Source organism: Bidens hawaiensis, unplaced genomic scaffold, assembly GCF_021521415.1.
Source record: "Bidens hawaiensis isolate Kalapana, Puna unplaced genomic scaffold, B.hawaiensis_p1.1 tig00054790_1, whole genome shotgun sequence".
NCBI lineage: Eukaryota > Viridiplantae > Streptophyta > Magnoliopsida > Asterales > Asteraceae > Bidens > Bidens hawaiensis.
In genome coordinates, this window is record NW_027499862.1 from 22,486 (window position 1) to 48,384 (window position 25,899).

The 25,899-nt window shown below is 39.5% G+C and overlaps 1 long non-coding RNA gene and 1 pseudogene across 2 annotated transcripts; both read left to right on the plus strand.

Moving 5' to 3' along the window:
* The first annotated feature begins 1,309 nt into the window (after positions 1 to 1,309).
* LOC143600692 (uncharacterized) lies at positions 1,310 to 2,142 on the plus strand. Its single transcript, XR_013147522.1, has 3 exons — positions 1,310 to 1,512; positions 1,589 to 1,649; positions 1,966 to 2,142. It is a non-coding gene; the product is annotated as an uncharacterized LOC143600692 (long non-coding RNA).
* A 12,105-nt stretch (positions 2,143 to 14,247) lies between these two features.
* On the plus strand, positions 14,248 to 15,649 carry LOC143600693 (uric acid degradation bifunctional protein TTL pseudogene; annotated as a pseudogene). Its single transcript, XR_013147523.1, has 3 exons — positions 14,248 to 14,295; positions 14,460 to 14,607; positions 14,766 to 15,649. The product of XR_013147523.1 is annotated as a uric acid degradation bifunctional protein TTL pseudogene (transcript).
* Positions 15,650 to 25,899: the final 10,250 nt, after the last annotated feature.

Below are 25,899 nucleotides of genomic sequence, written 5' to 3' on the forward strand. Positions count from 1 at the left end.
CGTCGCAGACGAAGTACAACGTGGCAGAACATGATGCCACCATGTGACACGTGTCACGCTGTTTTGGTTCGTCGCGTATCGCCGTCTGCCCATTTCTTGGGCTTACAAAACATACCCATCGCGATACGCGATGGGCTTGTCTTCTATGACGTTGCGTATAGTGACCAGACAGAAAGCCATAATTTTATATTTTAAGCCCTTGTACTATTGGAACTTGGTATTTTTAATCCGATATTTTCGTGATGTTACAATTTAAATACGACAAAAATAACGAAAATTACAAATACTAAACAAACTATTCTTGTATATGTTTATTATCCTAAAGTCATCTCTACGTGAACTTCAGTTCGATAAGCAATCCAATCTATAACCTGCAAATGCGTACAAATATATATTTGTCAATAGCACATGTTGAGTGAGTAGATCACCAGTTTTGACACAAACAAAAATGGTAATATATAATGATATAAATGAATGAATAAAAATAGGCAAAACTGTTATCTGTGAATATAAACTATGAACTCGTTAAGCAAGTAATGAGTGTCGGTAAAACCATTGACAATGCGATCTGGCTACGACCACTACGATGGTCGTATGATCATAGTATAATGAGATTATGTTGGACCTCTCTGAATGCGATTCAAGTAAGCAAATAGCAAGTAACAGACAGTCATCCAATTGATACACTACACAAAAATCACAGTTTGCGTTTTAGAAATAATAAGATAAATAATTTGATAAATGGTACGCAAGTGTCCCCAAAACATTTGAAAATAAGTAAAATAGGAGAGTGATTACTCACCTGATCGGATGAACGAAATATAGGTGATGATGTGAGAGAGATGAACCATTCGGGAAATACATCAAGAATTCCTAATTAAATAATAATATGTATTAATTATAAATGCCATAACATGCATAATGAATTTAGGATTTCGATGTGATTTGAGTTATAATTGGGTTTATAATATTTTGGATTTAAACGATTGATTTCTATAGTGTTTATTATTGCAAGGATTAATATTATTGCCTATCATACTAATAAAATCATTATTTTTATTATTTATAAAATTACCCTTGATTACTTGATATGATAAGTATATAATCAAATTTTATAAAGTAATAATTATATTAATTAATTTTAATATAAAATATACTTATAGTTATTCGAATAAATAAAATACAAATATATAAATATTTAAAGTAGTAGTTATAATATATAATATCTATTACAAGACGCCATAATATTAATTGTTCCCTCTTCACCGATGACTTCATCCCGTCAATCCTTCCGTTACATGTTATCCTCCGGCGACTTTAATTGTTCCTTCAATTGTTTTAATTGCCCGTTTAATTGTTAATTTGTTAAAATCTTTTATAAATGATCGGTTTCAACATCGTTTCAATCATCTATTCACAATTCTCTCTCTTGCTCACTGGATCTTCAGTCGATACATGCTCAATTATAATCAAAACTACTTGTCGGTCATATAATCCCTCCAATCGGTCCAGGTTTGTGATCTTACACCAGTATTCAATCCTATTTTGGTAATTAATTACCTTTTATGTATTCTGTTATTGATTGCAGATTGATCTAAGGAGGGCCATTAACTCCAGGCGGTCACCACTTACAGATATGGTGATTATAGGTGTGGGTATCTGTGTTTTTGGTACATTTGATTGAATTTTGTATTTCAATATTTGGGATTTTGAGTTCATGAAACTGTAATGTGGTTTACGGTTTAGGTTGCCTTTAGATTGTGGTTGATTTCTTTGTATCAGTAGTTTGTTTAACTTTCTTACACTGGTTTATATCAGCGACCTATCTATCTATGTTTTCTTGAAGTTTTGCATGCTCGTATATGGGAATATATATGAATATTTGTTATCATATATTGTGTTTGCAACTATCACTTTCTTAAAGTTAGCATCATAACATGATGTTAAATTTTCCACTTGGTGCAGGAACATCACTACCTGGTTTAGTTGCTGCAAACATAGGCGTGGATCTCTTTCTTACTAATGACTAAGATATACTAGAGGTATAAAGAATGCCGATTTCACTTATTATTTGTGTAGTGTGTGTGTTTGTATGAACCAGTTCACTTATTATTTAGTGTATGCTTTGAACTTGAACAAGGATAAAAGGACCTTAGTTTTAAGTGTTTTGTGTCACTCCTTGATTTTGAATAATGATAAGGATATATCAAGGGTAAACTTTGACACCTCATCCAGCTCTCGCCCTCTTGTTGGCGGAAGGGACAACACACACCCTTCAAACCGAAAACACTGGTGGACGCCACTCACGAAGAGCGTCACGGAGATATTTGCCACGGAAAAATTGCCATGGCCAAAAGCCCCATTGATCCGGCAGAAACCTAATGCGGATCAAAGCAAATCCTGTGATTTCCACGGGACAAAGGGTCATGGTACTGAAGAGTGCACATCCTTGAAGGATATTATTGAGACATTTGTCAAGGATGGAAGACTTGCACATCTCGTGGCATCAATCAGGAAGGGAGGAAGGAATGACAACCGGTACAGAGGTAACGGACGAAAGCCCGTCGACATCAGCATCAACATGGTTCATGGCAAGGTCAGAGGAAGAAAAAGACGAGTGACAGAACCATGCGCGTGGAAGGAAGCTGAGGTGCGCTTCCCGCGAGTGCCAGGAGGCCCCAGCAAAGAAGGCCCCATCGTCATCAGAAGCCAGCTGGGGCATTACATCACTTCCCGCACTCTTGCTGACAACGGCGCTTCGTCGACAGTGATGTACAGGCAGTTCTTTGATAAGCTGGATGATGAAGACAAAGAACGCTTGGAAACGGTCTACGCTTCAATGGAAGGGTTTGACGGCAGTACAGAAACCCCCTGGGTATCCTATCTTTCCCCGTTACTCTTACTGATGGGAATCATTCACGCACAGAAGACGTGGATTTTGTCGTGATGAAAAAGCCACACCACACGTACGACATCCTATTCGGAAGAGACGGGATGGCAAGATTCAACGCCGTGGTATCTTCAGTCCACGGCATGATGGGATGGCCAACAGCTGAGGGTGTAGCGATGATCACTGGCATTCCCCAGGTATGCATCGCATCTGTCTCATCTAAACCCAAACCGAAAAAGGCTAAACCAACCATCACCGAACCGGAAAAATGGGCCTTCAATGGCAAACACCCCGACCAGGCCGTTACCATTGGACCAACAATCGTTGATCCCACCCGCACCCTACTCAAACGCTTACTGCAGAAAAAAGCTGACATCTTTGCGTGGGCACCAGCTGACATGACTGGTGTACCCCGAAGTAAGGCGGAGCATAAGCTCAAGTGCGATCCGGCTATTACGCCAGTCGTACAAAAGCGCAGAGTAATGGGGCCTGAACAAACTAACGCGTGTAGAACCCAAGTCAAGGAACTCCTTGACGCAGGCATCGTACGCGTTAGCAGATATCAAACATGGGTTGCAAATCCCGTAATGGTACCGAAGAATGACAAACAATGGCGCATGTGCATAGATTTCAAAGATTTGAACAAAGCATGCCCCAAAGATTGTTATCCGTTACCAGAAATTGATCTTAAGGTGGATTCGTTGGTACCATTTCGCCTTAAATGCTTCTTGGATGCGTATAAGGGGTACCATCAAATCCACATGGCCGTAGATGACCAGGACAAAACCGCATTTCGGACGCCCGATGGTACATTTTGTTATAAAATGATGCCATTCGGACTTAAGAATGCAGGGTCCACGTACCAACGACTGATGGACAAAGAGTTTCATGCCCAAATCGGGAGAAACTTGGAAGTCTATATGGATGATTTGGTCATCAAAAGCCCCGAGCCAGAAGCGATGTTGAAAGACATTGAAGAAACTTTCAACACGCTCAGAAAGATAAACATGAAGCTCAACCCGAGCAAGTGTTCATTTGGGATGGAAGAAGGGAAGTTCTTGGGAGTCATTGTTACTAAAGATGGCTTCAGAGCGAACCCTGAAAAGGTCGAAGCCATTATTAAAATGGAATCACCTACCACCATCAAACAGGCTCAGACACTGAATGGACGACTAGTCGCACTTAATCGCTTTTTGGCAAACCATGCGGATAAGTCGTTTCCTTTCGTGTCAACATTGAGAAACTGCTTAAAGAAAACGCACTTCCGCTGGACACCGGAAGCGGAAGCAGCTCTTCAGGAGATTCGGTCACGCCTGATCGAACTCCCAACACTTACAGCACCACAAGCGGGAGAGGAGTTAATCCTATACCTTTCCGCAACAGATAGAGCAACCGGCGCCGTCTTGCTAATAGAACGAAAAGGCATCCAGATGCCAATCTATTATGTTAGCCGTGTACTAACAGACGTAGAAACCCGGTACTCTACCCTCGAAAAATTGGTCTTAGCACTTATACACGCTTCACGCAGGTTAAGACGATATTTCCAGGGCCACCCAATCACCATTCTCACCAACTTCAAACTCTCAAACGTTCTAGGCAAACCCGAATTATCGGGACGTCTAGCCAAATGGGCAATTGAATTGGGAGAATATGCAATTAAGTACAAGCCAAGACCAGCCATAAAGGGCCAGGTCCTGGCCGATTTTATTGCAGAAGTCCCCGCTTCGCGGGAGAAAGAGTGCCAGGAGGAGGCTCAACCCTCCCCAGCACAGGACATCAATGATGTCTGGCGACTCTACACTGATGGAGCAGCCAGTAATGAGGGTTCAGGCGCAGGGTTAAAATTAACCAACCCAGCAGGCCAAGAATATACTTACGCTATTCGGTTGGATTTTCCAAGTACGAATAACGAAGCCGAATACGAAGCATTCTTGGCCGGTTTGAGAATTGCGCGTAAGATGGGAGTGAAAAACTTGGAAGCCCACGTGGATTCCATGCTGGTGGCCAACCAAATAAATGGGACGTACACGGCTGTGAACGACACAATGGCCCTGTACCTCGCCCAGGCAAAAACCCTCATGCGTGATTTTAATGATTGTAAAGTCATACACGTCAAGCGCAGCGAAAACAAATCTGCGGATGCGTTAAGCAAGCTTGCGTCACTAGCCTTCACCCATTTGGGAAAGGACATCCGCATTGAACTCCTCGAAGCACCATCAGTCCCGCACAAGGAAATTTGTGTCATCCAAACCGGTACAGAAACGTGGATGACACCAATAATAAATTACCTTGCAGCAGGAGCACTACCTGAGTCAAAAACACAGGCAAGAAAACTACGCTGTAAAGCACTGAATTATCAGCTCGTCAACGACATCCTTTACAGACGTAACTTTCTTGGCCCACTCTTGAGATGCGTGGACAACCAAGATGCTGACTACCTCCTAAGGGAAGTACACGAAGGCATCTGTGGAGTACACGCAGGTCCTCGCGCTGTTGTAGCCAAGCTAAACAACGCGGGATACTTTTGGCCGGGGATGCATACGGATGCACTGGCATACATCAGAAAATGCAGGTCTTGCCAGCTTTACGCACCCAACACGCACCGCCCGAAGAATGAACTTGTTCCAGTCACTTCTTCATGGCCATTTCAGAAGTGGGCCATCGATGTGACAGGCCCATTTCCTACAGCAGCAGGAAATGTTCAGTTCCTAGTGGTAGCCATCGACTACTTCACCAAGTGGATAGAAGCAAAACCTTTAGCCCAAACAACAGCGAAACATATCAAAAAATTTATTTGGGAATTTATTATTTGTCGTTTTGGACTTCCACAGAATTTGGTGAGCGATAACGGCACCAACTTTGCTGACAAGAAGCTACAACAGTGGCTAAAAGAACTTCAAATCACCCACACCTTTACCTCAGTGGCACACCCGCAAGGTAATGGCGAGGTGGAAAGAGAAAATAAGAGCATCGTCGAAGGCATCAAGAAGAGGCTATCGGAACACAGATCCGGCTGGGTGGACGAGCTTCCGCACGTCCTTTGGGCAAACAGAACGCTGAAGAAGGCCAGTACGGGAGAAACCCCGTTCAGCCTCACTTATGGCACTGAAGCCATGGTCCCGGTCGAAATTGGTCTACCCTCGCCAAGGGTCTTGATTCAGCCAGAAGACAATGATGCGGAAAGACGGTTGGATCTTATGCTAACCGAGGAACGCAGAGACTTAGCCGCAGTGCGTGAAGAGAACTACAAACGAAAAATGCAAAAGTACTACAACACGCGGGTAAAACTCTGCAACTTCAAGATAGGAGACTACATACTGCGTAACAACGAGGCTTCAAACCAAGAGCGCCCGGGAAAGCTGGCCCCGGTTTGGGAAGGGCCATACATTATCAAAGAAGTCCTGGGAAAGGGCGCATACCGGCTCGAAAGGCTCGATGGCACTCCCATCCCAAGAACATGGAATGGAGCTCAATTACGCAAATGTTATATGTAGATCAATTCCAAAACTTGTAAAGAAAAGGCCTAGAGCCACTTCTAATGGAAATGATTCTCCTTTCATAATGTGTTTACCTTTATACTTATGAACTTCCCACTGATACCGGTATTCACCGCATAAACGGGAAGAAGTAAGTCGTTACGTGTGGAAGGCGGAAAAAACCCGCGTAAACACAACGTTAATAAGGGAAACCTACACGCAGGTATGATGTAAGTAAAGTTTAGCCATCCTTGTAAGTGCAAGTGACGGTCTTACCCGCACAATCACGAACAAGGAAGCAAAACTTCAACCTATCATCTACCACGTTCAAAGGTTATCATAAAAAAAAAAAAAAAAAAAAAAAGATGAGGAAAACCTACACGCAGGTCAGATATGGGTAAAGTTTAGCCATCCTACTAAGTGCAAGTGACGGTCATACCCGCACAATCACGAAAGAGGAAGCAAAACTTCACACCTATTATCCACCACGTTCAAAGGTTAACTTATCTTCAAATAAGGTAAACCTACACGCAGGTCAGATGGTAAAGTTTAGCCATCCTACTACGTGCAAGTGACGGTCCTACCCGCACAATCACGGAAGAGGAAGCAAAACTTCACACCCATCTACCACGTTCAAAGGTTAACTTATTCTAAACACTTGGAAAATTGCTAATTTAAACTTTAAGTATGTAAGTCATATAACGTTTATAAAGCAAGGAATCCAATGAATCAAGCGGTCTTAGCCGCGCAAAGATTTACATTTCATAAATATTCGTTACAAGAATGGCCGGGTAACTACCCGCCTACAAGAAAGTAAATCTATACAAACTAAATCTATCCTAGTAGCGGGAAGGGATCTTCAGGATCAGGCTTCAGGGCCACTTCCACTTGGACCAGCGCCGTCAGTAGAGCGTGGCTGTTCAAGGTAAGCCTTAAGGATAGGTAGCCCGTCATCAGCAGCAGCAATTTCATTCACCTTCTCCACCACCGGATGCGGGAAGGCGGCGTATTGATTTACTGCTTGGTCATATATGGCTTCGGTATCTACATTGTACAAAGGGAAGTTGGATGGCGGGACGCCTTTCTCAACAAACCCTAGACCAAGCAGGAAGGCGACCCGTTCCCCATCCTCGTGAGAAGCGTTGAGGGCTGCGCTCATTGCATCGTCGTAGGATGTCTCTGAGAAGACCCGATGCACAACCTACATAAGAAAATATACAAGTGTCAGCACCCTATCTACAAAGAAAAGCGTGAAGACATGAAGATAGACATACCTGAGACAACGCTTCTCGAAGAAGCCATTCCTTGGCAACCAGAGCTTCTTTAAGGGCGGCTTGAGCTTGGGTGCAGGCGCGTTCGGCTTCGCTTTTGTTAAGGTTGGCAAGTAGAACTTCCTTTGCGGCAGCCTCTTCGACGCCCTTAAGCTTCCGCTCGGTATGGTCAAGCACGCCCCTCTGGTCCAAGATCTCCTGGAGCTTCTTGGCATCTTCCATCGCCAAGGCATCATGAGCACGTTGGAGAGCCTCTAATTTGGCCTTGAGCTCCTCATTCTCCACGCGTAAAGGCTCAGCAACGGCTTCAGCCTTGGTGGCCCTCTCGGTTGCGTTCCTCGCAGTCTCCTTAGCTAGCCGAAGCTGTTCGTTAACAGCTTGGGCAGCCTTGGAGCGGGCCTCGAGTCGCGCTTGAACCTCAACCTCGAGGGCCTTGAAGGCCTTCTCCTTCTCCGTAGCAGCTGCGGACAGCTTTTAGTTCTCCTCCCGAAAAGCCCGCGCTTGAGATATTTCTTTGGCGCGAGCTGCTTTCAACTTGTCGTTTTCACGACAAAGCAGCTCGACGCGCGGCTGCATCCGGGCTTGGAGAACCCGAAGCTCGTTGGTTAGCCTACCCTCCTGGTAGCTAGCCATGGCTTCCCCCAACGCACCATGGGGAGCAGCGTGGCGAGCCCATTCCACGCACTCCACAGGGGTACGAAGGGTTGTTCCTCGGCGTATGTTCCATCTTGGAACATACACTTCATTGGAATCCGACACTGCAAAAGAAACAAAGCAGTTAGGAAAAGATGATAAAAAATACAAAAAGGCCAAAAGAACCCTACGCACCTGTAGGGTCGATCACTGGCCGATAACCACCGAACCCATCACCTGAACCTAAGGGAAATCCATCCAAAAGGTCAGGCAGATGGGAAGGTAACAAAGATTGGCAAGAAGCCCCGCGCGTACCTGAAGGTTCGGCCGTCGAAGCCGATGGCGGGGGCGGCATGGTTTCCGCCGCAGTCGATGGCGGAGGCATGGTGTCCGCCGCGGTCGCCGCCGCGGAAGAAGCAGCAAAAGTAACCGCCGGCTCTGTGAAGGATGCTGTAAAAATCGCACTCACAGCCGGCGGTGACGTCATCTCGGCTGGAACAGTCGGCTCAGAATGAGCAACTGAACCAGCGGTAGCAGGCGCAGGCGCCTGGGTCGACGCCTCAGGTAGGCTGACCAAGCCTACCGTCATTGGCGGAGAGGTAGTACTCGGCCCCTCACCCTGGAATGCGCCAACATCCACGCCTGCGTAAAGAAGAAAAGTGTTAAAAGACTTGAGGATTAAACTACGAAGATAAAAGCCAAGAGTTGTACTTACGGGTTTTCTTGAGCTTGAACGTACGGACGGGCGGGGACGAACCCGATGGAGCCGGTCTCTTGATGCCGGTCACCGTCGTCGTCATTGGTTCTCCGGAGGTAACAGTCGTAGCCTCCGGAACAGTGGTCTTCTCACCACCGGGGTTCCCCGCCACCTCTTCACTATCTGACTCAGTGTCAGATAGGAGCACTGGATCGGCTGTGGAGGCCGCCTTCTCCTTCCCTTTCCCGCCGGCAGCCCTCTTCTTCCGCACTAACGGAGGACCATCTGCGGATTCCTCAGAAGAAGACAGGATGTCAGGAATTCCAGCAGCGGGTACAGCACTGAGGGGTGGAGGAGAGAATAACGCCTTACCTGGCAGCCGGTGGCTCAGGATCTCGTGGCCCAGCGGATAGACCTCCACAAACCGATCCGCTGTTTGCTCCAGGATGGGCAACTCGTTCTCGTCAAGAGCACGAGTACCCACCCGCACAGGGTCGTCAGCTTCCCGCGGGTACAGGAGCGACTCCAAATTGTTCCCCTCTGAAAGAAAAGAAACAGTTAGAAGACAAACTCATATCAGCAAGAAAGACAAGACATACCATAAGGAGTAGAGTTCAAACCGTATTCGAGAAGGATGGGAACCTGAGACGCCTCCTTCCATACCCGGCTCATCCCCAGCATCACCATCCCGGACTCCGCAAACCGGTAAACCGGAGATTGGACCCGGGATATCTTGGCAAACCATCCCGCCTCCTGGTAGTTGGTGGCGTGGTGGCTTGGAATTGCCTGGCCATTTTTAAACTTCATGGCAATGGGGATGGCGCGGGCAGAAATGTAGAAGAACTCCCGCTTCCACGATCGGAGACTGCGCTCGGTCGCCCAAATCTTCAAACCCTTGATCCGGGTTGTCAGGGTGTACCACCCCTGGATGCACCTCCAAGTATAGAAGGTCATCAGGCGGTCCACATAGGGCTCAATGCCCAGAATCCGGCACACCCACTCGAAATGGCGAATCTTGGCGATCGCCATGGGGTGCAACTCGGTCAGATGAACACCGTGCCTCTCAAGGACACGGTAAACAAACTTTGTCAATGGGAACCTAAGATTCCCATAGACAAAGAATGCTGCATAAACCCCGATCTTGCCTCTGGGGGCATCGTACACGGTCTGATGGGGTTCAGGAAACTCAGGCTCGAAAGGATCGAGCATGAACTTCCTAACAACATACCGGTACTGATCGCCGGGCAGAGCACACTGGCACTCACCAGCAGTACTCCTGTCATCGGTGGTGGACTCGAGATCATGGGAAGACATCTTGCAGAAAGAAAGCGATTTCGGGAAAATGCTTGCCTGAAAAGGGGAGTATTTGCCGGAAATCGCTAAGAAGAAGAAGAGAAGGGTGAAGGTGTGAATTACAAAGGACCCTCTCCCCCTTTATATACTAATCGCAATTAATGCGGTGAATTTAATGCGGAGGAGAGAGAAATCGAGGGTGCAATGAAACTATGACGCGTGGCAAAAAGCAGGCTGGCAACAGCTGTCAAAAGGACGCGTGCCAGTAATTTCGCGGCCACGCGCCCGAAAAATCGCGCCCACGCGCCTGAAAAAGCGTCTGGAATGACCATGTACTGTCACGTCACCATAACTTCCTGCACGTCCTGACACAGTCAGAAGAAACCGTCGCACGACGTTTCAGATGTTTGGACTGTTCTTATCCTCACCAACCTTTCGAATTTCAAAATTCAAAATTCAAAAAGATTCAAAAGTAAGCGGGAAAATACCCCTTACCTCGGCAACCAAGTAACCATAAGACGGATGCGGGTACAGTGTTAAGGCAAAACCCTTCACATACCTAGCACCCGCAGGGAATTGAAGCCAAGAATACCCCGGCAACAAAGTAACTATAAGACGGGTGCGGGTACAGTGTTAACGCAGAACCCTTCACATACCTAGCACCCGCAGGGAATTGACGCCAGGGGTACCTTGAAAGTAAAGTAACCGTAAGACGAGCGCGGGTACAGTGTTAAGGCAAAACCCTTCACATACCTAGCGCTCCGCAGGGAATTGAAACCAAGAAGGATCTTCTGGGCAATGCTTGCGGAAACGGAAATAACATCCCCGCATAGCGGGAACGTCGAGAACTACATTGTTTGAGGCTCCAGGATGGAATTGGTGGTTTAAACATAATTGATCACTATGTTCAAAACCACTAAAACCTCAAGGAGAATCCACACAAGTGAGACTCAACGCTCCTGACTTGCGAGAAGGTTACATACCTACCCGCATCATACCCAAAGATCAAGCAAAAAAATCGGGAATTTTTGCAAGTGACATTAGGAAACCCGCGGGAAGAATCCCCACGGAGAACCTTAAAACTAAAAACCCTTTTCAAAACCCCTTGCTTAAAGTCCAAAAGTTCACCTCACTTTATTAAACATTCATGAGAAGAACATTGGACTGGGGGGACTTGAAGAGGTAGGTCCCAGCAGAGACCAGTTGGTCCCGCAAGACTCACCTTGAACAGGGACGTCTGCGCAAAGGCCATCTGCCCCCGCAGGACCCACCATGCTCATAGAATCTTACGCGCAGTACGCAAGCTGTACACGCAGGGAAAGCCTCCCAATGGTGAAGTACCCCGCCTGTTCCCGCAGTTGCGGATACAAGCCATCAGGGAAGGCTACCCGCAGACAGCAGGGCTACACGCACAAGGCAATAGTTACTTCAGTAGTCACATGAAGGAATGAGCAAGGCGGGAACAATCCCGCCAAAATGAGCCAGTCCGTATGATTCTGAAAGATCTTTTGTACTATACCTACCAAGGTATGGATAGGACAGACAATCTGACCAGAACAACCCATGAACCAATCACAGGGTGACAGCTCACCGACAACAGTACGAGGAGGAGCACCCTCTAGTACTGTTTGTCACTATTAGCCGCTGCCTACTCACCAACTCTTACTGAGGGGCATGCGTAGCCTACAGTTGGTAGAATAGTGTTACTGTTGGCCGTAACCTATTCACCAACCAGCATGGCCTGCGTATAATCCACAGTAGGTGGGACGTGCATAATCTACAGTTGGTGGAATAGTGCAGCCGACTTTGTTACTGTTGGCCGTAACCTATCCACCAACCAGTATGGCCTATGCATAATCCACTGTTGGTAGAACAGGAATACTATTCAGCCGGCTGTACCTTCTAGGAAACCTACATTCGGCTATAAATACTCCAACATCTTGGAATGGTAAGGGCATCTGATATCTCAATCTTATCTAGCAATCTCTTAATATACTCTTATATTCAGAGCAACCTAGTCTGATTCTCACGCCGGAGGGTGGTCACAAGGAGGAACCCCCCCCTTCTCAGTGACGAGCTTACGGTGTTTGTTTTGCAGGTCTCCTAAAGAACAGCCTTCTCAGCTAGATCTCATCCGTGGGAAACATTACTTAACCCCCAGATTATCTATAATCTGTCCAGGGTTCACTTAGTGTTTCTTCAGTATGTTACGGTTTTAATTTCATTTGTATGCAATCTTTCGTGTTTTGATTTTATTTAACTTCACATAAAAATAGTTAGAGGCAAAGAAAACCGAAAACCAAACAAAATCTGTTAATCAATTTGTATCTGTAACCAAAAGAATCGATTTGAGTTGTGATCTTGGTTTCCGCTTCGGTTATTAATCGAATTTGAATTGCAGATTCGGATTTCGGATATGTAATCTTTTAAGGCGGGTTGATCGGTTATATGATTTAACCGCTTAACGCGTTTTCAAATAACATAAGAATTATTAAACCAAATGATTAGCATATCTTGCTATCTACAGGTAATGCTATTAAACTTATGATATGTATTATTTTTAATATTGGATACAAATTATTAAACCGTGTTGACCAGAGTCAAACATTTTATATTGATGCAGAACACGGGCAGATACCGATATTGAGATTAGGACTCCGTCAGAGATGTTTTATGCAAGAGGACTACTTGAAACTAATAACAAAAAGCAGAGGATTACTTGAAAAACAACTTTGCTTCACTATTGAATTTCACAATAGTTTTTATTATTATTTTTTAAATTGAAATTCTTTTTTATTGTGAATTCATGTACTAAACTTTAGTTTTTGTTCTTCAAGTTGCATTCAAGTAGTCCTTTGAATTTTTAAGAATGTAGACCTTAATTGTAACATCAACTTCGGAGTGTGCATAAAACCAAATTGATCGAACCAAAACTTAATCAATCGAACTGAAAAACGCACCAAATTTGTTACCACTGGTTATTTATTTATTTATTTTGAAAAATCGGTTATTTTGGTTTGGTTAAACACTATAAAGATAAAGAGGTCTGATTTTTACTGCTTTGTGATTTTGAGAGTAATATAATGCTATAAAACCGAAAAATATTTCTTAATATTTCGTGATATTATTAATACTTTTTCAAATTTTACAGGGCCAAAGTACTTGGCTTATACACCTTGCTTCTGCATCAGTAAGTTGATGCAGGACACGGGATATATACTCGTTAAAAGATACAGGACACGGGATCTTGCATAGTTATGGGCAGGTAAGTAATGCCGGTCAGGTAACTTTTGCTTCTTGTTTGGTTTAGCGGGTTCATTTTAGAAACATAAGAGCAGCAAAACTGGAAGTTCAGTTAAGTCCTCGTACCAGAACAGAACAGAACAGAACAGAACAAATAATCTGTTACTAACAAGTTAAGTGTTAATTTTCAAATGGGGGTGATCATGGTTCGGGTTTTGGTTTCTATTGTTTGAATATTTTTCCAGTTGACACCGAAAACCGAATCTAATTCAAAGTTGGTAAAACCTGAATTTTAATTGGTTCGGTTTAAAACCAGAAAAACCTGAATTTTAATAAGATGTTTGATGGGTGTTCATTGGTGGGGTTTGTATTCAGCTAAATGTCTATCCGTTTCTCTTAATTCTTTATATGAAATAGTTTTGTATTTAACATTCCTCTACATCTGCATTGATAAGCACTATTTTCAGAAACGGGCCAGTTGGTCGAACAGGAAACCGACTACATAACTTCTCAGACTGAATCTATTTGAATCACCTCCATTTGACCCGGTGAACCGCCTCTGGTAGAGGACTAGATTTTATATTGTTTTTGTCTTTTACTTATTTTTTTCCAAAGTTTAGTTTAGTGATTCATTACTACTTAAGTATCTATGTTTTGTTTAGTCATGTATATTTGATTATGATATCATGAATTTCACAAGTTTAATTTTAAGACGGATTCTTTGGACAGGCAACAACTACAGACATGTCTATGAAGTTGCTGCTTAGCACATATTTAGCGCTGCATGTTCATGTTCTTTTGTGGAAATATTCTAAATTAAAATCCATATCAGGTTAGCAATTTATTGTAACATTTTTGTGAACGTAGTTACAGCTTCACATATGAATATATGCTAATTTTCTTTTCAAGTTATGCTACATACTGACTGATGTTAGTATGTTATGCTATTTTTGTAGAGACGATTTTCAAACAGGCCGATTGCTGAGTTTGAGAATGCCGCTCAAGAGAAAATGAAAATAACCAAGTGACGTCTTCAAAAGCTTTTCTCAAACATACAAGTTTATGCTTTTCAGCCCCTAGCAAGTGATGTCACTAAAGCAAAAGGTTATTTACTTATTTTACATTTTTACTTCACAAAATGATGTTATTTCCTTTTAGTCTTAAACATTAGTACAAAGAATCATAAAGCCCTTACATTGTTTAGCTGATACATAATAAAAAACTGTTTACTTTTTACACTAATGTTGATCTTTTTAATGTAGAAGGTAGGGTGAATGTTTTAGGTGGGCATATAACCGCTCCACTAATATCTTCTGATGCAATATCATCTCCGACAACTGCACGGTCCCGCACACCCATCACAACCCATATACTAGATGTAGCCCATAGGTGTCCTACTGTAGGAGTTGAAGTCCTGTTAGAAATGTACAACAAGAAGCAGCATGGCCCGGTGTTTGGTGACTCGGATAAAGACAAGTGGATTACAGGATTATACAAGGTTCATCAGTTACAAACTAAGATGGAAGAAGTGGTCAACTGATGGAAATGGTCAATGATTTGAGCCCTGGTGTGTACCGAATAACTTTCAATACTGGAAAATACAATCCAAACAGTTTCTTTCCGTTTGTCTTGATTGTGTTTGTGGTTAAAGAGTCCCAAAAATTGGAATATTTTCTTGTTCCTTTGTTGCTTTCACCTTTCTCATTCTCTACCTGCAGGGGCAGTTAGTTATGTCATTATGTATATAAGTCAAAAAGTCAAACCCATGCTTATGTTATTATGTTACGTTACTAACGTCCGCAATGTATATGTGGTCACTCATTAAAATGTTGCAAACCATTTATTAGTACTTATTGGCTCACAACTAGACCGAACCCAAACGAACGAACAAAAATAAAAAATGCGATGGTTCATGTTTGGATTCGGTTTGGTCATTTCTATCTTATAGTTTCAATTATATTTTATATATTTAAATAGCATCATTATTATATCAAATGGTTGTATACATAATATTAATGGCAATTTTTTAATGTTAATATTAGTGATGCAACTAAAAGTTAATTTTCCAAATAATCAAACCACCTTACTCACCGAATCATCACCCCCGCACCGCAAAACAACCTCATCCCGAACACATCCCTATTGTATCCCCGCTATCTACTAGTACATTATAATGCATATAAGAGACCTTTTAACTTCTCTTTCTCTCACTTACACTTAATATAATATATTAAATGTTGGCCGGACTTTCCACTTGCCGGTGAAATAAATTCGCAGGTTTAATCAATACATCAGTTTCAAGATTGAACGGACTCTCTGAATGATGAGTGTTTATAAAATTAACAATTCTTCGGCACTCTCTCTATCGTTTAACAAATCCCTTCAATTTTATACAGGTACGTTTATTATTAGTCTCAATCGGTGAACAAAATTCATAATTCACTGGCACTGTCAATTTTGTTGAATCATGTGTTTGATCAGTCTCAATCGTTTGTTTTCATATGTTGCAGTCAGCGTGAATCCCTTCAATCTTTTCTTCTTTTTTCAATCGAACGGTTACTGTGCAATCACCGTCATGGGTAAATTAAGAAATTTAACCTATATATATATTGAATGGGGCAGTAGGAATCTTATTATTATTATTATTATTCAATTAATCCAACTATGTTTTTTCCTTTTTTTTCTTTTCAGTTTGAGGTTCAGGGTCATATGTTTTAAGTGGGTCACTTTGAGGTCCAAGGGTAATCGGTCATATATTACTGTTCTTGTTGGGTTAAGACCTCAAGAAAAGAATGTTCTCAGTGCTGTCAAGGTCCTGAACCCTCATTTACTCCACTGCCTTAATTTGAATCGCTTTTGTGACAATGAATTATATGATTCTGGCTTCTTGAAGGGTATAAGTGTTTTTTTTATAAATCTTGATGTTGTGCAGCTTATAATTGTGGGGCCACGGTTATTCACGTGTCACTTCGGGTTCGTATCAAATATTTGGGTTTGTGACAGGTTGAATCAACCTGCGAACACGACCCGTTTAAAACCCATATACAAACATCATTAACATAAACTTATGTTTATACAAACATTATTTATTAGTAGTTTTAGCTAATGGAAATTTTTATTTATATGCAGCTACAGTGACTAAAATAATTAAGGAAACGTTGCCTACATAAGTTCGTGTTGCAAGAGATGCTAAAGATATTTGATAGCTGAATAGGTAACCTCCTCTCTTATGGTTTCTTATATGTGGGTGTTTAGGCTAAACCGTTACTTGTAGGCAAACGATAGATCAGTTTGTGTTAGATGATTCATATGTCATCCATCTCCTTTAGTTAACAACAACAGGTTAACAAAAGCAGGTCAACAGCTACAGGCCAAAACAACAGCAGGCTAAAACAGTAGCAGGTCAAACAACATATGCAGGTGAAACAACATGTATCAGTAGTATGCGTATGTGGTAGTCTATGCATGTGTTGTGTAGTCAAAACAATATATGTATGTGCAGTGTTTGTTATGGTAAAAAACAATGTATGTATGTGTAGGCTAGAAAGAGAGCAACTACTTTTAGAATTGACCAACAAAAAAGATGACCATGACCTTGAAGGAGAATATGACGAAAGACGAAGGGCAAGCCGGAAAGAGAGAAACGGACATGAGAGCGTGCGATATGCGGTTGTAGAGTTTAATTAGCCATCTTTTTTATATTTTTTATTCTAATTTAAGCATGACATGATTTTAAGATTAGGGACATGATTATGTTATAAACATTTCTTAACCTCATCTGTGAACTTTTATGCCCATAGGCTAAAGCTTTGTCTGGGGACAATCAATGTGGCTCCAAGAAGAACATGTAAGTATTTCTTCCAAATGAGTCAAATTAATATTATTTCTTGCATGTACCAAATGAGTCAAAACTTCTTCCAAAGTTTATATTTAATCTATTGTAGCTGAATGCATTTTCTAGCCTGTATCAATAACCGATCTGATGCTCGGTGCTAATGTAAAATTAAAAAGGCAAGCTTATGTATTCATCCAGATAAAGTGCAACAAAACTGGGCTAATCTTCAATATAAATATGTGCCTGATAATGTCTTTGATATACACTTGCTTATATAAACTTCATTTAGGCTTTTGGATTTAATTATTAGTTACCTAGAATATTAAGTTCTTGTTTTACGTTCGCTGACTATCGTTAGATGTGGCAATATGGGCGGGGCCTTGTGGGTTGGGTAAACGTATTCGTATCCAAATGAGTACTTTTTTAGTCTGCCCCAAAAATGGGGTTAGGCCCAATTGGTTGAGATGTCCAGCAATGAAATTACACGTAAGAGTTGACCTAGATAGTCAACGTTTTTAACTTTTTTTTAGTACTATTTAGAAGCTGAAATTACATGTGGCGGGTGAAATTTTAGTGCATGTTATGTTACAGTTATCTTTGTAGGGTATAAATCGAGCAAGCGTCGGCCATGGAATTGGAAGAAGCGGTGAGCAATAGACGAGAAACGAACGGTTGGCATAGAAGAATTTTTATGAAACTGGAGGGTCGAAAGAAATGTTTATAAATATGAATTTGGCATTTTCAGAAGGTATTGATTATGCAAAAAGGGTTGCAATGTTTAAAGCATGTTAGAAACCTTGCATTTGAGTTAATAAATAGGTTGCTTACAATGTTACTTGAATTATCTGTAGATTAGTATTTGTTTTCATTATGTTTATGTATTTTTATTTATATATAAAAAAAAGAAAAGCGGTTTATTTGTAGTTTAAGTGGGTACAACATGTTTATCCTCTGAGATAGATGAAATTTTACGCCTAGACACTACTGTACGTTTGTTTGTTTTTTTGTAAGATACGAATAATACGCAATATGTTGTATACCTAAACGGAATCATAATGTGCACAAATAATAAGTAATTAAAGGAACACATAGAAAAAAAACCAAACATAGGCTTACAAAATAACAAATTAAATGAGTAGCATAATTTTTTTTGTTTTTTAATTATCTTTGGAAGCTTTTTCCAGAATTTTGTCAAGGATTATCAATGACCAGCACCTCTAATGTATGGTCTATTCTGTTGTGTTAACTTTAAGATTGAGTCCTAACTAATTGTTTCTCCGCCTTTTGGTAAATTAACAACTTGTTTTCATGTTGTATTTTGGTCTTAGATATAATATATTTGTGTATCAAGTATAAATCTAAATCTAAAATTTTGTAGATATAATATATTTACCTTTTGGTACATTTTATTAACTATTTATAGATGCAATACGTGTCCATACATAATGAAAATATCAACTTGATAACGACTAATTTATACATCATTGATGGAAACAATAGCATTTTAAAATCCTATAATCAACAATAGTGTAGTTATAGTTCACACACGCTGCGAAGCGCGGGCTAATGCATATAATAATATATAATTAATATTTATCTTGAATCCTTAACGAAATTTAGTTGTAACAATTTATTTAACGTATTTAGTTAAAATTATATTTGTTATATCTTTGTTAAATAAATACATAAATATTATATATATATATATATATATATATATATATATATATATATATGATAAGCAAGATTAAAATAAAAAGTAAACATATCCTAGAAAGTGTAGGAAGTAATTAAGACAATTGGATTTAATAAAACACACATGGGTAGGATGATAAATAATCAAATAATATAATTATGGTATTTAAATCACTATTAATTGTAATTCCTATTTCTATGATGAATTTACTCACATTTTATGAACTTATCTCACCATAATCAGATTAATTGTTCCAATTGCTTCCAATTTTTTAATATTATCCCACAATTTATAAACCATGATTTCTTCAACAATACATATAGAAAATCATTCCATTCCATTCCATTTTTAGTAAGAAATGTATTATAAACACCCAAACTGATTGAATAATTATTTGTAACGTATATGGCCACCAACCATACAAACAAAACTCCCAAAAATCAAATTTCAAACTTAATTAACCAACCATGCCATAAACGTTCAAGTTTCCGTAATCCAGATTTTTTTAATCAAACCAAAACAAAACAAAACCCAAATATCCTATAAAATTAATAATCTACCAAACCAACAAACATAGTATAAAGACATGTTTTAACAGAAAATGTACGCCACCATCCATATACCCCTTATACCACACTATTTCTTCCTATCGACTTGGCTTTTAATGTTTTCAGATCCTCGATGAGGCATTCTTTTGCAGCTTTTATTTTTCATCTAAAGACAGTGCTTCATAGTCCAACATACGCTGTAAAAATCATCATCCGAGTTTCTTGTATTTTCTAAGTGTTTTTTAAATCATGCATCAAAACATAATATATTTTTATAAATAAATAATACGGACATGCAAGCTTCATATTGTTAATGTTATATTAGCAATAAATCAACATCTCATACGGATATGCATGATAAATAGTAATTAAAATATAATACGCGTCCGTGGATCAATGTTTGGTACATTTTCAATATAGGCAACAGAACGTCGAGCATCAATTTGGTAATCATCTGGTAAAAATGCAGCGCCGCCTTCTTCACCAATCACAAGTGCAGGTTACACTTCTTGCATATCCTTGCTGGATAAAAGCTCTGCTTTGAGCCCGACTTTTGATAGCTGCTCCACCTTCAGTTTAAGTGATGTTATTTCATCTGATGTTTTACCAACCAGCAAGCTTCCTGTTTATATAATCCAAAATATGTTCACATCATTAAATATTTAACAATGAGTGGTGTATAGGGTGCACCTGTCTTCATCCAGCCAAGAACCTCTTGAGGATCCATTCCCTGATGCTTAATATCCTATGCAAATTGCTCCCACAGTTGACGGCTTCTCAATGCTAACTCCCACTTGTCACTCCCTGGAACCTATGTACCATCCATACATAGCCCTGTCCTATGAAAGAAATAATATGGTCATAACCAACATTGTTAGTTCAACACGCGTTAAACTCAAACCATTCTTTCTTTCTATAAGTTCCCTTCTTACCACCATAATAACTAATAACGAAATAATGTAAGATTGAATTAAAGAATTTAGCATCAAATTTGTATTGAAACTTGTAACTAATTTCCATTTTGAGTTCTGAACTTACAACATTCTTATGTTCATTTTTTCTATTATGAAATAATGTTTAAAAATTATTATGTAAATATGGCAATAATAACCAAAACAATAGTTTCACATAAGGCAAACCGGCGACAAGCTGCGCAGTTGATATATCTTATACCAGCCATCACAAACATATATAAAATCAACAGTGTTTATAATAATATTAATTCTAATTTAAGCAATAACTAACTTAAGAAATAATGCACCTGCACCGGTAGCGCCGGAGCAAGGCACAGCGGCGTCGACGACGGCGACAGACAAATCCAACACCCTTTACACATGTAGTTGGTCCAAACTTTATGTTTTACTACCAAAAAACACATTAACAAACACTACCAATTGGGGGTTTTCAAATAAAGTCTTCAATTAAACAATAAAACACACCGACACTTTTATTTCATTTTGTTACACTACCAGCAAAACACAATAACGTGATCAAAGCCATTAAAACAGTTCACTTTAAATACAAAATACAACACCCTTTACACATGTTAGTGTGTTTATGACAAAAATGACAAAAAAAAAAAACGATTTTTCAAACAATTCTTAGAGTAAAAAAAAAAAAAAAAACACACAAAACCACACCCCAGTTTAATATTAACACAAAAAACACACAAAACCACAACACCACCAACACTCAACCCGTTCTAAAAAAAACATTAAGGAAAAAAACACCAGGTTGATACAACCTTGGCAGTAACAAACAACACACAACAACCCAAAAAATAATTGAACACACCAATACAAAATTCCAATCACCAGATTAACACACATTACCTACAAACCGTGACACGACAAAAAAGTAATACAAAACCCTAAGATTTGGGGGTTTTCGCAACTGACTAAAAAACACACAATCCAAAAACAAAAAACACATAATCAATACAAACCAAAGATAGACACACCTGGTGGTTTTGAGATAACGGCACACGCACTCAATGGTGACTTCTTCTTTTCCATTAGACTACTCCTGCAGAACCGATTGAAGAACACATCAAAATCAACCCAATATTCTATTAATTACTTGCACTATAACAAATCATCGATTGTATTTTTGTAGGCGTCGAAGTTTGAAAGCGAGACTACGTTGATTATAGAACACGTCGGACGGTTGAGAGATAAAATAAAAAAAAAGGTTAACTTTTAATGATAAGACTGAATTATAAAATCAAAAGATATTACTGGCTTAAAATCAGGAACTACTAAAGATATTCGGTTGACATTCCAGAAAGTTATTATAAACACTATGACTAAACTTACCCTTTAACACATCAAAATATCACTTAAAATTAAAACACTTCTCTTATAGATCCATTTTTAGATCTTAACCATTAACTACCAAGATCCAACCATCCATATTACTTCCTACACTTTTTAGACACACTCATCTTTTTACAATAACCCCTCCCTATATATAATACATTAAGTATACATATAGTAAAAAAAATATATGTTCAACGACGAGAAAACGTTAGCTTAGAAGTGTCGGTTACATAAAATAACATTTGTTTATTGTTAATATTAATTATAATAATTAACATTTATCTAAAATATATTAAATAAAAAAATAACAAAACTAGGTCACGGGGAGCTCGAACCCGCGCCCCTGACCGGCACACAGACACAAACCCAGCCGCACCAGCCATACAAGCCAGTGGCTCAATTAGACAGATCCCACAAACATAATATTATATCCAGTAACAGATTATTTCCAATTTCAAATTCAAAACCCTAGAACTATAATCGTTCAATCCAGTACATGTTTGTTTAATTACTGTTAGGGTTAATGATACACGCTTAAAAACGATCCATATGCATATAAGAATTTCCAGATTTGATTGCGTAATGACAGAGAACGGCCAAATCATCTTCACGGCTCGTTCTGAGTTCGTTACGGTACGGAACGGCATCTTTGGATGAAATTGGGTTAGGGTTTTAGATCGTCGGGTCTCGAAGATGGTGTACATAGATTTAATTGTTATATAATAGATTCTATACGGTATATATGTGTATTGCTAATGACAGGTTCGCTTTATATGTTAATACGAATATATTTTGATCTTGTATCCCAATTAAATTGATAGTGTTAGTTATAATACGCGTATAAACGATCTGAAAAGATAAATCCCAACTAAAATGCGAAGATTAAGCAACAAGATTACGAAATGGGTTGAGGGTTAGGTTCATAACGGGTTTCCGGGTTCTGGTTTGGGTTAATGGGTCTGGGTGAAGATGAGATATAATAACTTCGGGCAGGTTTGCAAGTAAGTCCCTGACGTATGGAGAGGGAAATACAATTGGGTAAGAGTTAGTAAAGACTAATAATTGACAAGATTATATCAAAGAAATGTCAGATTGATTAGTTAACTTTTGTACATTAATTGTAACTTGTTTTCAAATGAGAAGTTTTGTAAATCAAAGAAGGGTATTTAATTCCCTATGTTATAAATGAAATATTAGCATACAGATCGTGTTAATACACAAAAATGCTTATATTCATTACCTCTAAAGGATAATCAGAGTTTCAAACACTGAAAAGTTTTTCTGAAACTTAGAACAAATAAAACGTTGAGATAACGTATCAACTAGAAGGATGACTAGGAAGAAAGAATACTTCAAACGTTAGAAAATGTTTAAATATACGAGAACAATATATTAAGGAATTTCCGATCAATCACAAGATATTCAAGGAATCCAACTGATAGAATTATCTACCAAACTAAGGTTGATCAAAAAGTCAAAGAAACAGAATTCAAGAAATACAGTAGCTAAGTATAGCAAATGTGATTAAGCCAAGGTACAAAGAAACTGCCAAGATACAAAAGAACATTAATGAGCAGAACCAAAGACATAATGGATTCGACGGAGTGAATCCAATCAAAACTTAGTGAAATAGATTCAGTAGACTGAATCAAAACAACAATGTAGTTAACATCAATAAATGTTTAGAATACAAAACGGTAAAGTAAATAGTTAAACACAACTTATCACTGTGTTTATCAATTTATAATTACTAATGATATTCTGAGCAATTAACTGATGACATCATTTAAGGATGCAACTTAACAACAAAACAAAAACTTTAGTCATTCGGCATATAGGTTGTAACAACAAGAACCAGATTAGATAGAATCTAATCAACCAAAAAAGTAAGAACCATTCACACCTAAGACAACGAATCTCGAGGACGAGATTCATTCCAAGGTGGGGAGGATGTAACATCCCCAAAATTTCGGTCCATTTTTTGACAATTAATAAAGTTGAAGGATAAAAAATATACTCTTAAAGACAAGTAATGGGAAAATTTTAAATAAGGAAATATAAGAAAATAAGGAAAATAAAAAAAAGATTTCCTAAGGTAAGTCTTCCCACATGAAGGAAATAAGAAAAAGAAATTCCATCCCATATGGAAAGATGTAAGAAAGTGGAAGCATTCCACATGGGTATAAATAAGGAAGATGGAATCCATCCCACATGAAAAGTGGTAAAGAAATGGAAACACTTTATAAGAAAGAAAGTTTCCATAGTTATATTCTCTTATGCTAAGCATGCACCTAGTGGTTCTAGCGGAGGGTGCGGAGCACTCGACGCGCATGCGCACGGGCTTGGGCGAGGACGATGGCGATGGAGACGGCGACGGGTTCAATGTGGCGCTTTGATGGCGCACTTTGCACTTCGCCTTATTGTTTTTGGAAAGTGGAAACGAGACCAGGAAATGACAAGATTTGAAAGTGCAGGGACTTGAAAAGGAATTTCTAGAAATAGTACCTCATCGCGATACGCGATGGAGGTAAGTCTAGGGATCGCGTATCGCGATCCCATGTCGGCAACGTGAAACACGTGTCGAGCCATGTGTTAACACGTGGCAGTGTGACAGACCACGTGTCACCACGTGGTGTGACCTCATAAAAGGAGGCGCCGCGATACGCGACGCAGTTTAAGTAGAGCCCATCGCGTATCGCGATGGGAATCAGTTTTACCAATAAATGAGAGGGCCATGAACATTTTCCCACACTCTCTCTCTAAAAATCCTTTCTCTCTCTGCATCGTTTTGCGTGCCAATCTCGTAGTACGTGCCAAGCTCCGAAGTTCTGACGGTTTATACCCCGATACGCGTTATAGAGTAGAAGTGCTGCTCGATAGGTGATAAATATCTAACTCCAAATACCCGTGTGAGGTAGGGGTTCGGTCTAAGTTGTTATTTTATTATTATAAATGGCTTAGAACATAGTCGGAGGTATAGCCTGAACCTTGATTACAATTAAGCATAAAATAACTTTTCTTAAATTAAGGTTATAGTTAAAAGGTTGTTTCTTCTTAATTAAGAAACATAGGCATGCACATACAAAGGGTATAGTCAAAATAGTATTTCTTTATGACTAAGAAATATAATATTTATACAAGAGAGTATAGTTAAGAAATTAATGTTTCTTCTTGAAGAAGAAACTCAGTATAGATGTTTCCTCCAGAAGAAGAAACGTACATATAATTCGTAAATAAAGAAAGGGACTAAAGGTCCAAATGTTTTATATAAACAAATGATTTTATCAAGGTTAAAGCTATACAAAACACAGTAAAGGTCTGAAGCTAGATCGATGATCTAGTTATTTATACAAAGGTTATTCTCGTACTATAGGTCCGAGGTTACAAAATAAGAAGCAGAAAACAGAAAAATAGGATTCAGTATCAGAAACTGATTATAAACAGAAAAGGTGAATACGCCCTAAACTTTTACAAACTCTTTTAGAGTCAGAATGTTTACATAGGATTTACGAATCCTTAAAACCTTGTGTTACAATAATAAGATACGGACACTCTGATAAAAAGTATACATGTGTCTGGATCCACACATACATGGTGACTCGGAGTTCCTCAAGGCCATTCATATCATCAACATGTCTCTGAAAGTCTACGGGACTGTTCAGAGAAATGATATTGTGTATATAGTTAGTTGTACATATACTTAGGGTAATTTTATCCCAATTGAGTTGGGTGCCTAACGAGTAGTCACAAAGGTATTATTATTGGTTTCACAAAGGTATTGAAAAGATTTTTATAAAGAGTCAGCGTCATTAACCAGCCGTGTGCTGACGTATTTTCCAACCCATTTTACAGGAAAACAAGAAAGGTTAAATAGACAAGCAAGACAGAATAGAAGATTGGAGAATTAGTCATTAGATGCTATCTAATAGCTCAGCTATTTTATATTAAAATATTATAAAGAATTATGTTTTCAAAAGAAAAGCATTTGATTTATCAAAC